Here is a 15,215-nt window from a genome sequence, read left to right as displayed (position 1 = left end):
TGGGTCAATTTCACTTTAACAGAAGCTTATTCAGATTAAGCCTCCTGATATTTCTTTTTTTTTTTAATTTTTTTCAACGTTTTTTTATTTATTTTTGGGACAGAGAGAGACAGAGCATGAACGGGGGAGGGGCAGAGAGAGAGGGAGACACAGAATCAGAAACAGGCTCCAGGCTCCGAGCCATCAGCCCAGAGCCTGACGCGGGGCTCGAACTCACTGGACCGCGAGATCGTGACCTGGCTGAAGTCGGACGCTTAACCGACTGCGCCACCCAGGCGCCCCATCCTGATATTTCTTTAAGAAAGACTTTTTAATGTTTATTAATTTTTGAGAGAGAGAGAGAGAGTGAGCAAGGAGGGGCAGAGAGAGAGGGAGACACAGAATCCAAAGCAGCCTCCAGACTCCATGTACTCAGCACAGAGCCCGACATGGGGCTCGAACCCACACCGCAAGATCATGACCTGAGCCAAAGTCAGACACTTAACCGACTGAGCCATACCCAGGTGCCCCAAGCCTCTTGATATTTCAGTGTCTTCTTTCTGTTTTGCCTTCCTTTCTCCCTTCAACAAATATTTATTGAGCATATTCTGTACCTCCGGTATCTTATTGAGAGCTGGAACAAGACTGGTTCCTGTCCTCATGGAACTTAACAGTCTATGATTAACAAACAATTGCAAGAATAAGTATTTTTAATTATAATTTTCCGGAACATTACAGATTGAGAAAGTAGTAGTTGTAAAGGACCCTAATTGGGCTACGGAAAAGTAACTGAGAGGTCAGCATGCTAAAGAAATGTGGTATGTAAATCTGGAGAATAAGGCATGGGTAGAATATGCTGGATCTTTTAGGACATGTTAATGATCTGGGCCTTTATCTCCAGAGTAGTTGGAAACCATTGGTCATTTTAGGCAGAGGAGTGACATAATCAGACTATGTTTAAGAGAGATAACTATGCCATCTGTGCGGGTCAAGTGGGGAGAAGACTGGATGCAGATTTTTTTAGGAGATATTGCCTGAGTCCTGTGAAATATGACAGAGGCCTGAAATAAGGAGAGAGTGGATGAGTTGGAGAAATTTTTAGAAGGCACATAGGAATAAACTCATCATGTAAGCAGAGGAGGCATGTAAGTTTCTTTGTTAATCAAAACAAAACTTGCCCGACTGTACCTTCTCCCTTACTTATACAGCTGCACCAAGCACATAGAAATCCCAACATTTAAAGGAATTTTAGGCATGTTTTAGTTATACGTCATCTAAACCAATATAGAAGGCATATCCTTCCATGATAAATATATTGAAATTTTAAATACATTTAATTATACAAGTGTGTGAATATGTATGCATGTATTTGTTTTGTGTATGTTTGTGTATATGTATATCATGTAAATATGTACATGGATGTACATATATGTATATATGCACATACACATACACATACATACATGTGCAAGATGATTCAGCTGCTGCTAATGAGGATTCAGAGCCTGCTCTAGACCTTACAGTGGGGGACCTTTAATGTACACGGAAGAACATTTGGGACTCAGGTGGTGGGCTTGCCAGAAGCAAACCTTTGTATGATGCCACTTCTATTCATGAACTGAGCCAGGAAAACCATAAAGAAGCTTCCTTGCACCTTAGTCAGTGTGTTAAAGGGAAAGTAACTTTAATTTAAAAACCAGCCAGGAATAAACTAGCCTGAAATTTCTGCTACACATTGGTGCAAAAACTAAACTGAAAATCTACAGTAAAATCTAATTCAGAAATGTTGAAATCCAAAGGCTGTTTTCATAAGCAAACACAAAAATGCTGCTAATATGTAATCAAAAATTTTAAACCACATGAGAAACAAATAACAATATGAAAGAGTCAGTAGATAGAATCAATAGGAAAATTAAGGCAAAAACTACAGGTGACTTCACAATCTGAAAAGGACTATAAAATAAGCTTAAAATAACTGAAAAAGTAGAAGAAAGAATAGATGTCCTAATAATACAAAATGGTATGAATAAAACATCAGTTGTATCCAAAAATGAATTAAAAAAGCAATTCAGAAAACATCAAAAAATTAAGAGAAAATATCTTCAGAATATGGTTAAATAGCAGAAAAAAATAAAATTGAAGAGAGAAGTATAAGAGGACCCTAATCGAAAATAAAAGATTTATTTTCTAGAGACATCTTACCAAAAAAGATCTGAACTCAGGAATAATTGAATTTCAGAGTGAGATGCCCAAAAGAATGGTTCTATGTGTAATGACTTTTATGGGGAAGGATAATGAAATCAATCACCCATTCTATCATGTGGATCAACAGTCAAAAGCACTTCATCATAAGCACAGAACTTCTAAAGAACTTTGTGGGATTTAAGTTTTAATCTTCAACGTAATGAAAAGAACTTCCTCCCATATAGACATATGCGGCACAAGATCTGCTTTTCTGCATAAACAACTAGAAAACTGCATAAAATATATGAAATAGAGCAGAAATGTGATGCCTGAGAAAAGAGAAACAAACAAGATGAGCTCTATGATCATTTCAGTTTTCTCTCTGGAAGCAATTTCTACATTACAGCATAGACAGAAAAAAAAAGTAAAACCAACTTCCTCACTGAGATGAAAAGACAGACATAAAAATTTGGGGAGGCTAAGGTGGCTGAGATTTTCAGGGCAAAGAACCAGGGAACCATGCAGAAAAGGAGCTCCAGAGAGCTGCATAGGCATTGTTTCAAGTCTTTGACTGAATCCAATTCTAGTCATGCATTAAGAACTCTACAAGGCCAGCCAAAACAACATCTGGAAAACAATAAACTAAAAAATTCCCAGACTTCAAACAGGGTTGGGAGATATTGGAATTCCTATCAGCCAGAGAGGAATGCACTTGTTAAATACACAAGACATTCACTAGAGACCTCAGAGGAGTCATGCCTTAGTTCTAGGACCAAATAGTCCTAGACGAAAGGCTACAGTACTGTGGACCCATTCTAGCAAAGCCTGAAGACAAACCTCAAAAAGGATAAAACAGATCCTCAAGTAATTTAACTGTCTGCCAAAACAAAGTTCAAGATCTTTAAAGGAAGAAAACAAAATTCACTCAACTACACAAAAATTATAATGTCTAGCACCTAACCAAATATTGCCAGACATGCAAAGAAGCAGAATTACTTGACCCATACTGGAAGGCAGCGAGGGAGGGGAGGCTATAAAGAGATCCCCAAATGGGAGGGATGATGGAATTAGCAGATAAAGACTCTTAAAAAAGCTATTACAATTATGCTCAAGGGTTTATAGGAAAAGGGAAGATATTTTTAGAAAAATAAAACAAAACTTCTAGCATTGAAAAATACAATACCTGAAATGAAAAATTCACAGTAACGTCAGCATCATGGCGACAAACAATGTCCCTCATACTTTTCCCCCTCCCTGAACAACAAAAATTCACCATCCATCCACAGACAAAAGTGCCATTGAGGGAGCTATGGGATCCAGCACCATATACCAAGGGATCTGGGAGGAATCTTGCCAACCCATGCATGGGGTAATTGGCAGACAGACCCCAGTAGCAGGTGTGGACCCTGCATCCATTCATAAGCCAGCTCCAGCCCCACTCAACCATGATCTGGAAGCCCCTGGAAAACACTGTCTTAGTTAATCATTCATGTCTGAGAAAGCATTTGTGGAAGTACAGGTTTCCAAAGGAAAAGATCCAGCACACCATTAGAGCCAAAAAAAATGAACTTGGACACATGAATTTGGATGGTTGAGAGGCAACTTGACTTTACCCATATCATCCCTCTCCCAAGGCAGCACAGCTGAGGGCCATTGCCAAGCCAAACATATTACAGGAAAGGGATGACATTAACTAATATCTCCTCATGGTCATAGATGCAAAATCTTTAACAAAATATGAGCAAATCAAATCTAGTAATATATAAAAAGGATAATGTATTATGACCAAGTAATGGAGTTAATATTGGTTTAACATTTTAATATTAAGCAATATGATTATAATATTAACCGAGGTAAATAGGAAAACCATATAATCTATAATCGTAATCTTAAATCATGTAATCATATAATCTTAAATCATATAATCTTAACCAGTGGGGGAAGAAAGACATTTCACAAAATTAGCTCAATTACAGTGAAAATCTCAGCCAGCTAAGGAATAGAAGGAAAATTCCTCAACCTGATAAAGCACATTCATGAAAAACCTATACGTAACCTCATAATTAATGGTAAAAGACTAAATGCTCTATGCTTAAGATTTGGAAGAGGCCAGGGAAGTCTCTTCTCAGTGTTTCCTTTCAAAATTATAGTGGAGGTCCTATCCAGTGCAATAAGGCCAAAAATGAAAATAAGTTAATAAAAGACATACAGATTAGAAAGGAAGACATAAAACCACATTACACACAAAAATGATCAGATTTGCACACAACATGATCTGGAGATTCTAAGAAATCCACAAACACAGTTAAATGACTAAAGGGTAAATTTAACAAGATCACAGGATACAAGTCCAGGGTAACAGATAAATTATATTCTATATACTAACAAGAAACAATTGATGTATAACAGTTGATGTATAAGTGTCTCATAAGTGGCACAACCCCAAAGTATGTGTTTCCCAGTACTTCCCATAGGACGTAGCTCCTGTCTCCCATAGAGATACCTGGTGTATGCACCCTTCTGTAGCCCCTTCTTTAATCATTCCACCCTTGACAAGTGCTTCTGTACCTCCAAATAAACCGCAATTGACCCCTAAACAATGTGGGGGTTGGAGGTGCCAACCTCCTGTGTAGTTGAAAATCCAGATACAACTTTTGACTCCCTAAAGTCTTAACTACTAATAACCTAGTGTTTACTGGAAGCCTTACCAATAACATAAACAGTTAACACGTATTTTGTGTGTTATATATATTAAATACTGTACCCTTACAATCAAGTAAGCTCAAAAAAGGCAAATGTTATTAAGAAAATCGTAAGAAAGAGAAAATGTATTTACAGTTCTGTACTGTGTTTATAAAAACAAAATCTACACGTAAGTGACCCATGCAGTTCAAATTCATGTTGTCAAAGGGTCAGCTCTTTTAGGTTCTCTTCCTGAGAAACCCAAACCAAATCAAGTGGCCACACCATTGGCCTGGAGTTGAGGTCACCATGACCCTACCTGTTGATGCCTCCATCCTAAGGAGGTTGGAAAATGGATCCTCTGCCTAAAGACAAGCCCAGACTGTAAGTAGGTAAAGTTAGGAACTACAGGCTTTGGGGGTCTCTACAGTGGGCGGTACCAGGGGCAATGCCTATAGGAGCTGTTTTGAATTGCTTTCTTTATCAGCGTGTGATGCATCATGATTCCTTCATCGATGTCGTGTGATGATGTCACTTTCAGCTCCCATTAATGTCTGCAAGCAGTCAAAAGTCCATAACCAATGACAAAGAGACAGTGATATCATCTTCACAGTCTGTCTACTTTTTCCCTCTTCACGCTCTAAAGTTAAACATTAATTCCAAAGAAAAGTGGGAAAGGAAAAGACGTGAGAGAGGAGGATGTTTTTCTCCTGCACTCAAAATTGCTACCTCTGCAAGGGTCATTTGGAAGATGAAGAAAGTTTTTAATCAAATATGAGATCTAAGTTTTACAGTGAGTAGCCCAGAGTTTTAATAACTGAGCCTATTTTCATATTTAGATTTTTAGTTTAATATTGAATTTTTGTATTAAAATAAACATATTTGGGGGCACTGGGGTGGCTCAGTCTGTTGAGCATCCAACTTTGGCTCAGGTCATGATCTCACAGTTCGTGAGTTCAAGCCACACGTCAGGCTCTGTGTTGACAGCTCAGAGCTTGGAGCCTGCTTCAGATTCTGTGTCTCTCTCCCCTGCTCATGCTCTGTCTCTCTCTCTCTCAAAAATAAACGAACATTAAAAACTTTTTTAATTAAATAAAAACATATTTAATACTAAAAGTGACCAAAAAGTATAAATTGGAATAATGTCCTAAATGAGTCTGGTAGTCACCAGGAGATAGAGGTGGGTAGGGGGTGGGATCTGGGGTTTCAAACAGAGCACAGCTCCCAGTAGTCATTGAAAAATAAACATGGGGACATGTAAGTACATATGAATATATAATAAATATATATACATAAATACCATCTAAGTGAGCTGTCTCTATTCCCTGGAGCATGCACATATATCTAACAACTGAAAAAATAAAGCATGGTTTTTGGATGATGCTTCTGAAGGATGTTGGTTGTAAATACATCCAAATCACCTGGATTGTCAGGATTTCTGAGAACGTGGCCTCAAAAATCTTCATTTTTTTAATTAAAAAAATTGTTTAAGTTTATTTATTTAGTTTTGAGAGAGACAGAGACAGCATGAGTGGTGGAGACGCAGAGAGAGAGAGGGAGAGAGAGAGAGAGACACCCAAGCAGACTCCGCATTGTCAGTGCAAAACCCGACATGGGGCTCTAACTCACCAAACAGCCAGATCATGACCTGAGCCTAAACCAAGAGTCGAACACTTAACTGATAGAGCCACCCAGCTGCGCACAAAATCTTCATTTTTAAACAAGTTCCTCTTGGGGCACCTTGGTGGTTCAATCAGTTAAATGTCTGACTCTTGGTTTCAGCTCAGGTCATGATCTCATGGTTTCATGAGTTTGAGCCCCACATTGGGCTCTGGGCTGATGTGTGGAGCCTGCTTGGGATTCTCTCTCTCTCGCCCTCTGTCTCTACCTCTCCCCTGCTCAGGCTGTCTCTCTCTCTCGAAACAAATACATAAATTAAAAAAAAAATTTTAAACAAGTTCCTCAGGTTAATCTTAAGAATATTACAGTTTAAAATTATTGTTCTACATATTATCCTGTACCTTGCCTTTTTTGGAGATATTTCCTCCTACTTTCTTGTTCTTTTTAAAGATTGTGTTGGCTATCCTGTGTCCTTTGTAATTCCACATGTAATGTAGAATCACTTTGTCAATTTCTATAGTATAGAAAGGTCTGCTTCATTTCACTTAATCACTGAATCAGATTGTCTTGTCTTATTTAATTTATACAGTCATTCCTTTATTTTGGATATTTTTAACTTTTTTGCCATTTCAAACCATGCAACAATAATATCTGTGTGCATATGTTATTAAAAAGTATGCAAGTACTGTTTATTCTCAGGCAGGTTCTTAGAAGACTGGACAAGGTATGTGCATTTCAAATAATGATAGACATGATCAAATTCACTACCAGGAAAGGAATTAACTCCTTATAATATGTAATTGTGTATGAAACTGCCCATTTCCTCAAGTCCTTTTAAACACTAGATAGTATTTATCTTTTCTGTTTTTTTTAAAATTTTTTTAGTATTTATTTTCAAGAGAGAGAGAGAGACAGAGTGTGAGTAGGGGAGGGCCAAAGAGAGAGGGAGACACAGAATCTGAAGCAGGTTCCAGGCTCTGATCTGTCAGCACAGAGCCTGATGTGGGACTTGAACTCATGAACCATGAGATCATGACTTGAGCCGAAGTCAGAGGCTTAACCAACCTAGCCACCCAGGCCCCTCCATTCATGAATTTTGCAAGTTTTATTGATTTTGTTTGTATTTCCATAGTTATTAGAGAGTTGGGCATCTCTGATGTATTTATTGACATTTTTTTCCTTCTTCCATGAACTGCTTTCTTTTTTTCTTATTGATTTGCAGAAGCTCTTTTTATGTTCTGGATAGTAGGTTTTTGCCTATTATTTATGCTGCATATATTTCTTCCCTATGTGCTGCTTGTCTGTTTAGGTTGTTTTTCTCTTTATAAAAGTTTGAAATTTCTCAGTCAAATCTGAGTTGACATCTGAATTTTGTTTATTACTGAGAAAGACTTTCCTCATCCAAATATTATTTTTTAAAATTCTTACTCAAAAAGGATTTGACTTTTATATTTAGCTTTTACTACATTAAAAATTATATGGTGTGAATTAGATATTTATTTTTATTCATTTGCATGTATAGATAATTGCATCAAAGATATTTATTAAACATATCACTATATTTTTTGTCTAATGTAAAATGTCACCTTTATCATAACCAAATTCCCACATATATGACTGTGTTTCTGAACTCTATTTTGTTCTTTAAAAAAATATTAGAAAATATTTTTTTTAATGTTTATTTATTTTTGAGAGAGGGACAGACAGACAGAGGGTGAGCAGGGAAGGGGCAGAGAAAGAAAGAGACACAAATCCGAAGCAGGCTCCAGGCCCTGAGCTGTCATCACAGAGCCCGACACGGGGCTCGAACTCATGAGCCGCGAGATCATGACCTGAGCCAAAGTCAGACGCTTAACTGACTGAGCCACCCAGGCGCCCCTAAAAAAACATTTTTTTAATGTTTATTTATTTTAAGAGGGAGAGACACACACACACACAGAGTGCTCGCAGGGGAGGGGCAAAGAGAGAGGAAGACAGAATCCGAAGCAGGCTCCAGGCTCTGAGCTGTCAGCACAGAGCTCGATGTGGGGCTCAAACTCACTAACTGTGAGATCATGACCTGAGCCGAAGTCGGATGCCCAACCGACTGAGCCACCCAGGTGCCCCTGAACTCTATTTTGTTCTTCAAAGTATCTGTTTCTATGCTTACGCTACCTTTTAAAAATTAGTGTGTTGTCATATTTTTCTTTACCTACTGGGAAAAGTCTCCTCTTACTGACCTTCTTTTAAAAAAAGTTATTATTATTGGGGCCCCTGGGTGGCTCAGTTGGTTAACCGTCTAACTTCACCTTAGGTCATGATCTCATGGTTCATGGGTTCAAGCCCCACGTCTGGCTCTGCGCTGACAATGTGGAGCCTGGAGCCTGCTTCAGATTCTGTGTCTCCCTCTCTCTCTCTCTCTCTCTCTCTCTGCCCCTCCCCTCCTTGTGCTTTCTCTCTCTCTCAAAATAAATAAATAGGGGCACCTGGGTGGTTCAGTTGGTTAAGTGGCTGACTTCGGCTCAGGTCATGATCTCAGAGTTCCTGAGTTCGAGCCCGACATCGGGCTCTGTGCTGACACCTCGGAGCCTGGAGCCTGCTTAGGATTCTGTGTCTCCCACTCTCTGCCCCTCCCCCACTCATGCTCTGTCTCTCTCTCTCAAAAATAAATAAACATGAACATTTTTTTTGAAATAAATAAACATTTTTTTAAAAATTATTATTGCATTAAATTTATTAGAGTTGCTTTTTAGGGATGAGTCTTCTCAATTAAGACCATGTATGTCTTACTATTTATAAAAATCTTTTACAGAAAACAGGACCAGTTTTTAACATTTCTTAAGGCCCCCCCAAATTCTGTAATTTATTGATTGAAAAACACATAATCATCAAGACTACAGTGTATAAGGTAAGGCTTGTAAGTACTGAAGAGTGGCAGGCTATGCTACCCAAAATATGCCACTGTGGCTTAAGGAACATTTTGAACTAAAGGCACTTGAAAAAACAACAGGTTCAAGAGGAGCAGGCTGACCTCCCCTTGTCTTCCTGGAAGCAAGAAACAAACCTGGCACGTGACAGCTGCCCTCTCTGTATCAAGAGGAAAGAAACATTCTTACTACCAGAGACCCAGAGTGGAGGCGGAGAGAATTCTGTACAAACAGACCTTGTTAAAATAGCTCATCTTCTGTTGGCCTCCCCATATGTTTTCGTTACTTTTCCACAACTGCCTTTCTTCAACCTAGTTTGAAGGCATTTGGGTTTTGCCACTTCTTTGGGTTTTCATTTCTTTAGGAGGGCTACCATGTCCCATAAAACTTACATTAAATGAATCTGCTTTTCTCCTGTTATTCTGTGTTAAGTTAATTTAATTCTCAGGCCCAGCTGGAGACCCTAAGAAGATACAGGTGAAATTTTGTCCCCTGCCCATATTTATACATATATATCCTACATTTATATTATTCCTTTTAATTGTATTAGAGTGTATTGTATTGTATTATATTTTTATTTGGCAGAGAGAGAAAGAACAAGCAGGGGAGGGGCAGAGAGAGAGGGGGACAGAGGATCCAAAGCAGGCTCCAGGCTCTGTGCTGACCACAGAGAGCCTGATGCAGGGATCAAACTCACCAACCAGAGATCATGACCTGACCCCATGTGGGATGCTTAATCGACTGAATCACCCAGGTGCCCCTCCTTTTATGTTTTTAATCTTTAAAAAAAATGTTTTTTGTTTATTTGTTTGTTTGTTTAGAGAGAGAACACAAGCAGGGGAAGGGGCAGAGAGAAAGAAGAATTCCAAGCAGACTCCATGCTCAGGATGGAGCCTTACGCAGGGCTTGGTCTCAGGAACCTTGAGACTGTGGCCTGAGCCGAAATCAACAGTTGGACACTTAACCAACTGAGCCACCCAGGCGCCCCTCTATTATCCCTTTTAAATTCTTTTCTCTCCCCTTCACTAGTCCTCCTCCCTCTCAGTAGATAAAATTACTATATAACTCGCTACAAAAGCCAAAACTTTAGGAGTCAAATCTGTGATGCCCCATATTTGATGCTTGGCCAAGAAGAGCTGATTGTGATCCCCAAATATATCCCAAATCCTTTCACTTTTGTGCTTCTCTACTGCAATCACTCAAGGGTGGTCATCATTTCTTAGGTGATGTGTCAATTCAGACTAAGGTTGGATAGTGTATAACCAAAGGTTGTGTGTCTGGGGGCGGGTGGTTACTAGATAAGATTGGCTTAACCAAGATAGAAGCTTTATTGCTCTTTCACAAATACAAATACGATAGTGTTCGAAACAAGATAAGAGTGTGTTCCCTCTCAGTACTAAAAGGCAGTTGACTTCTATTGACTTCTGAAACAAGAATGGTTTCTAGTATGCCCGTGGCTTCCAGCCTGTGGGATGTCAATGCCTGGGAGTTCATGGAGTGGCCAGGTGTTCCCCAAGCCTTTTATGCATTGAGTATTATCCATAGGTTAAATAAATAATATGTATTCTATGGTATAACAGATATTTTTTAGCGATATATCAATCCTTTTGTGGTTAATAAATCCTGCACATAGGGGTGCCTGGGTGGCTCAGTTGATTGAGCGTCTGACTCTTGGTTTCCACTCAGGTCATGATCTCACAGGTTCATGAGTTCGAGCCCCACATCAGGCTCTGTGTGCTGACAGTGCAGAACCTGCTTGGGATTCTCTCTCTCTCTCCCCCTCTCTCAGCCCTCCCCCTCTTGTTTTCTCTCTCCTTCTCTCTCTCCCTTAAAATAAATAAATAATCTTTAAAAAATCCTGCACATTCATATATATAATATATAAAATATATAGATTGTATATACAAGTTATATATATAAATTGTGTATATATACATAATAATGTGTATATATAGAGAGAGAGACAGACAGACAGAGACAGAGACAGAGAGAGGAAAAGAGAAAGAGCTCACTATGCACCATATACTATGTCTGGCCTGAGAATGTGAACAGATTAGGACAAGTCCCTGCCTTGTCATGGAAAAGAAGGTCAATAAATAAATGAACAAGTGTTTTAAAGAAGAGAAACAGGGTGCTAAGACAGAGAGTAGCTGCGGGGAGGTAATTTTAGATAAGAAAATCAAAGGCTTCTTTGAAGAGGTGACATTTGAGCTTGGAATGAGCCAATTATATGAAGAAGGGGGATGAACATTCTAGAAGGAAAATGAAATAGAAAGGACTCGTTCTGTTTAAAAAGCATGACAGGGGCAAGTTTGGCTGGATCTTCACATGTAAGGAGAAGATGCTTATATATGTAAGATAAAGTTGCAGATAGGCAAAGGGCAGATTATTCAACACCTTTCAGTTTGAATTTACCTTTAAATCAGCTGGTGAGTCTTAAGCAAGCAGGGACATGATCTGTTTCCGGTTTAGAAAAACTTTGGCTACTCTGGGGGCACTAGAGGAGAGAGGCAGGCAGGTGGACAGGACAACAGACAGCAGGTATTATGAAGTCTGGATATGGCACACAGGAGGTAGGCTGGCTTGCTCTCAACATTGAATTGTTTTCTGTTCAGCAATAGTACCCACTTTTGTGGGCGCTACTGCATTCCATCTAAAAAACTACATTTTCCATCCTTCCTTCAAACTAGGCGGGGTCACGTGATGAGGTACTGGCCAATTAGGTTTGACCTAAGTATTGAGTGAGACTTTCAGGAAGCCGCTAATGACGTCAGACTCACCTGAGTCTGTCCTCCAGGAAGACAGTGATAGCTTAGAAATTCCCCCACCCTCCTGTTTGCTGAACACCACCCCCCAACCTTTGTGTGTTCCAGGAAGAGGATTACTTCAATGAAATGCCCTTCCCCCTATGGCTTAGGTAAGACTCCTTCCACAATCTCTCCTGAATCTCATAAGACTCTCAGATGATTACCTGTGTTTATCAGAACCTCTGAGGAGGCCAGAGTCCCTCCAACTCCCCATTTTTTTTTAAATTGAGATAGAATTGACATATAACATATTAGCTTCAGGTGTATCCAATGCCCCAGTCTTTGTCTCATGAATGATTAGCTGAGATTAGAAATATTTGCCTGAAAAGAGCTAACTAAATATAGAGACAAATGTTTCTTGTTCAGCTGACTGAAATTTCCTCTGATTACAAAAAGTTTCTAGCTCTAAATCATTCCACCTGAGACTTGTCTATGTCTCCTATGAAAATCTAAGGCAAAATTACACTGTGATGATACTGGGACCTTAGGATCTAGGGTGTTTTATTGCAGTAGCCTGAACCAAATGATATCCTTCTTTGTCTTATGCATTTTGTCTTTCACATCCTTTTATAAGGCAGATAGTGCATCTTCCTTGGCCTTCTTCCTTCCTAATGCTTGAAATGTATAAGATGAAGGCTGGAGCTCAGGCAGCCTTCTTGGGCCACAAGGTGGCATACATTTAAAATCAACTAGGGGCGCCTGGGTGGTGCAGTCGGTTAAGCGTCCGACTTCAGCCAGGTCACGATCTCGCGGTCCTTGAGTTCGAGCCCCGCGTCAGGCTCTGGGCTGATGGCTCAGAGCCTGGAGCCTGTTTCCGATTCTGTGTCTCCCTCTCTCTCTGACCCTCCCCCGTTCATGCTCTGTCTCTCTCTGTCCCAAAAATAAAATAAAAAAATAAATAAAATAAAATAAAATCAACTATACTGGGGCTCCTGGGTGGCTCAGTTGGTTAAGTGTCAGACTTCAGCTCAGGTCATGATTTTGTGGTTTGTGGGTTCTATCCCCACACCCGGCTATCTGCTGTCAGCATGGAGCCTGCTTTGGATTCTCTGTCCCTCTTTCTCTGCCTCTCTCCTGTGTGTTCTCTCACAAAATAAATAAGTAAATTTAAAAAAAAATAAGAAAATAAATGAACCATACTATACCAGCCTGTGGAAAGGGCTACAAAAGAACCATAAAAGAATGTAAAGCAATTACAGAGAGAAAAGAGATTAACTGTGAGGGGTCTGAGTGAATCTCAAGGAAGGCTTCTCAGAGATGACACTTTATATAAGTCTTAACAAGCATTTTTGATCAATGAATGAGCAAAAATGACGAGCATGATAGAATCTGATCCAAATTGACCTCGACAGGTGGGAATAAGTGATCAGTACAACAAAAGTTGGCTATTGGCTGGATTTATGGAATGAAATAAAAGGCAAATTAAAGTTATTTACCAAGGAGGCCAGAATAATGATGCTGGGGAAAGAAATGGAGACTCTGGGAGGAGCAATAAATGAATCACTTGATCAGAGGTAAGTAAATGGCCGAATCTTTAAGTGGAAATTCCCTAGAGGCAGCTAGAAACACTGCCTGAGCTGTTAAAGTGAGATTGGAAAAGGTATGCATTTTGAAGTTGAGAGTAGATGTAGATGAGCTTATGGAAGCTGCCTGGAGACTGGAAACTCCACCACCACCCCGTGGGGCTGTAGGAAGATCAGCTGTTGCAGCCTGTGGAGCTGGCGTCTGGGCGCATGGTCTCTTGTAGCTTCTCTCCAGCCGCTGTGTGGAACAACACTGTTCTGAAAAGATTTTTAAAAAGATACGCAAAGAAAACAGTGTTACTGGCTCCAGCGGTCTTGAGACATTCTGGGTATGGAGATAAACAGCTTCTTCTGGTCTTTAAGATATGTTTAAAGATGGATAATATGTTATAAGTCCCAAAGGAGGTTGGTGATTGTGTGCCATGTTTTCAAAAGTTATTTCACTGCAGAACATTTTTATTGTAGAGTCTTTTGGAACAATACACCATGTATTTTGAACTTCATCCTTTCAAGAAAATGAGAGCGGAGTGGAAGATAATTGGTAAGGAAGATAAAGAGCCATCTTTGTACCCTGGAGAAAACCATATAGCTTGCTATTAGGAGTTCTTCTATTGGAATCCATTGGAAATTTGTTTGAAGCTATGGACGCACTGCTCTGAAAATTGTACCACGTTTGTATGTGGGTTGCCCTCTTTGGAAGCCCAAAGTACGCCACTGTTAAGAATAATGACTCACTGAGTCACCTGGGTATCTCTGTCAGTTAAGTGTCTGGCTCTTGATTTTGGCTCAGGTCACGATCTCACAGTTTGTGAGTTTGAGCCGTGGGTAGGGCTCGACGCTGACCGTGCGGAGCCTGCTTGGGATTCTCTGTCTCCCTCTCTGTCTGTCCTTTCCCTGCTGGCTTGCTTTCTTTCTCTCTCTCAAAGTAAATACACTTAAAAAAAAAAAAAAGAATAATGAATCATTAATTTTCCTTGAATACGCGTTTTTACAAACTTAAAATTTTAAATAAGCTGCAAGAGTATTAATGCATAAAATACAAAATATGAAATAAAAAATACTATTTCCCTCAGCCTATGGCCTCCTACGTTCTCCATCTCTTTTTCTCAGGGGTCACTTTTAACCCTTCTTTCTATGGATATCCAAATGCATTTAAAAATGTAAGTGGGATTATTCTGCCATTTGCATTCATTTAATTTATTAATTTAGTTTTAAATGTTTACTTAATTTGAGAGAGAGAGCACATGCGTGCACACAAGAGGGAGAGGGGTGGAGGGGAGAGAGAATCTAAAGCAGGCTCCCTGCTCAGCATGGAGCCCAACATAGGGTGATGCGGGGCTTGATCTCACCACCAGAAGATCATGACCCAAGGCAAAATCAAGAGTCTGGTGCTTAACCAACTGAGCCACCCGGGTGCTCCACCGCCATTTATTTGCATTTATAAAATTGATTCTGTCATGAACATTTCCCACAGGAGGGCATATTGATTTCATTTATTGTATTGATTTCGCTTA

The sequence above is a fragment of the Panthera uncia genome, chromosome A2, assembly GCF_023721935.1.
Source record: "Panthera uncia isolate 11264 chromosome A2, Puncia_PCG_1.0, whole genome shotgun sequence".
Taxonomy (NCBI): domain Eukaryota; kingdom Metazoa; phylum Chordata; class Mammalia; order Carnivora; family Felidae; genus Panthera; species Panthera uncia.
The sequence above is the reverse complement of the archived record's forward strand: the minus strand, read 5'-3'. Positions refer to the sequence as shown.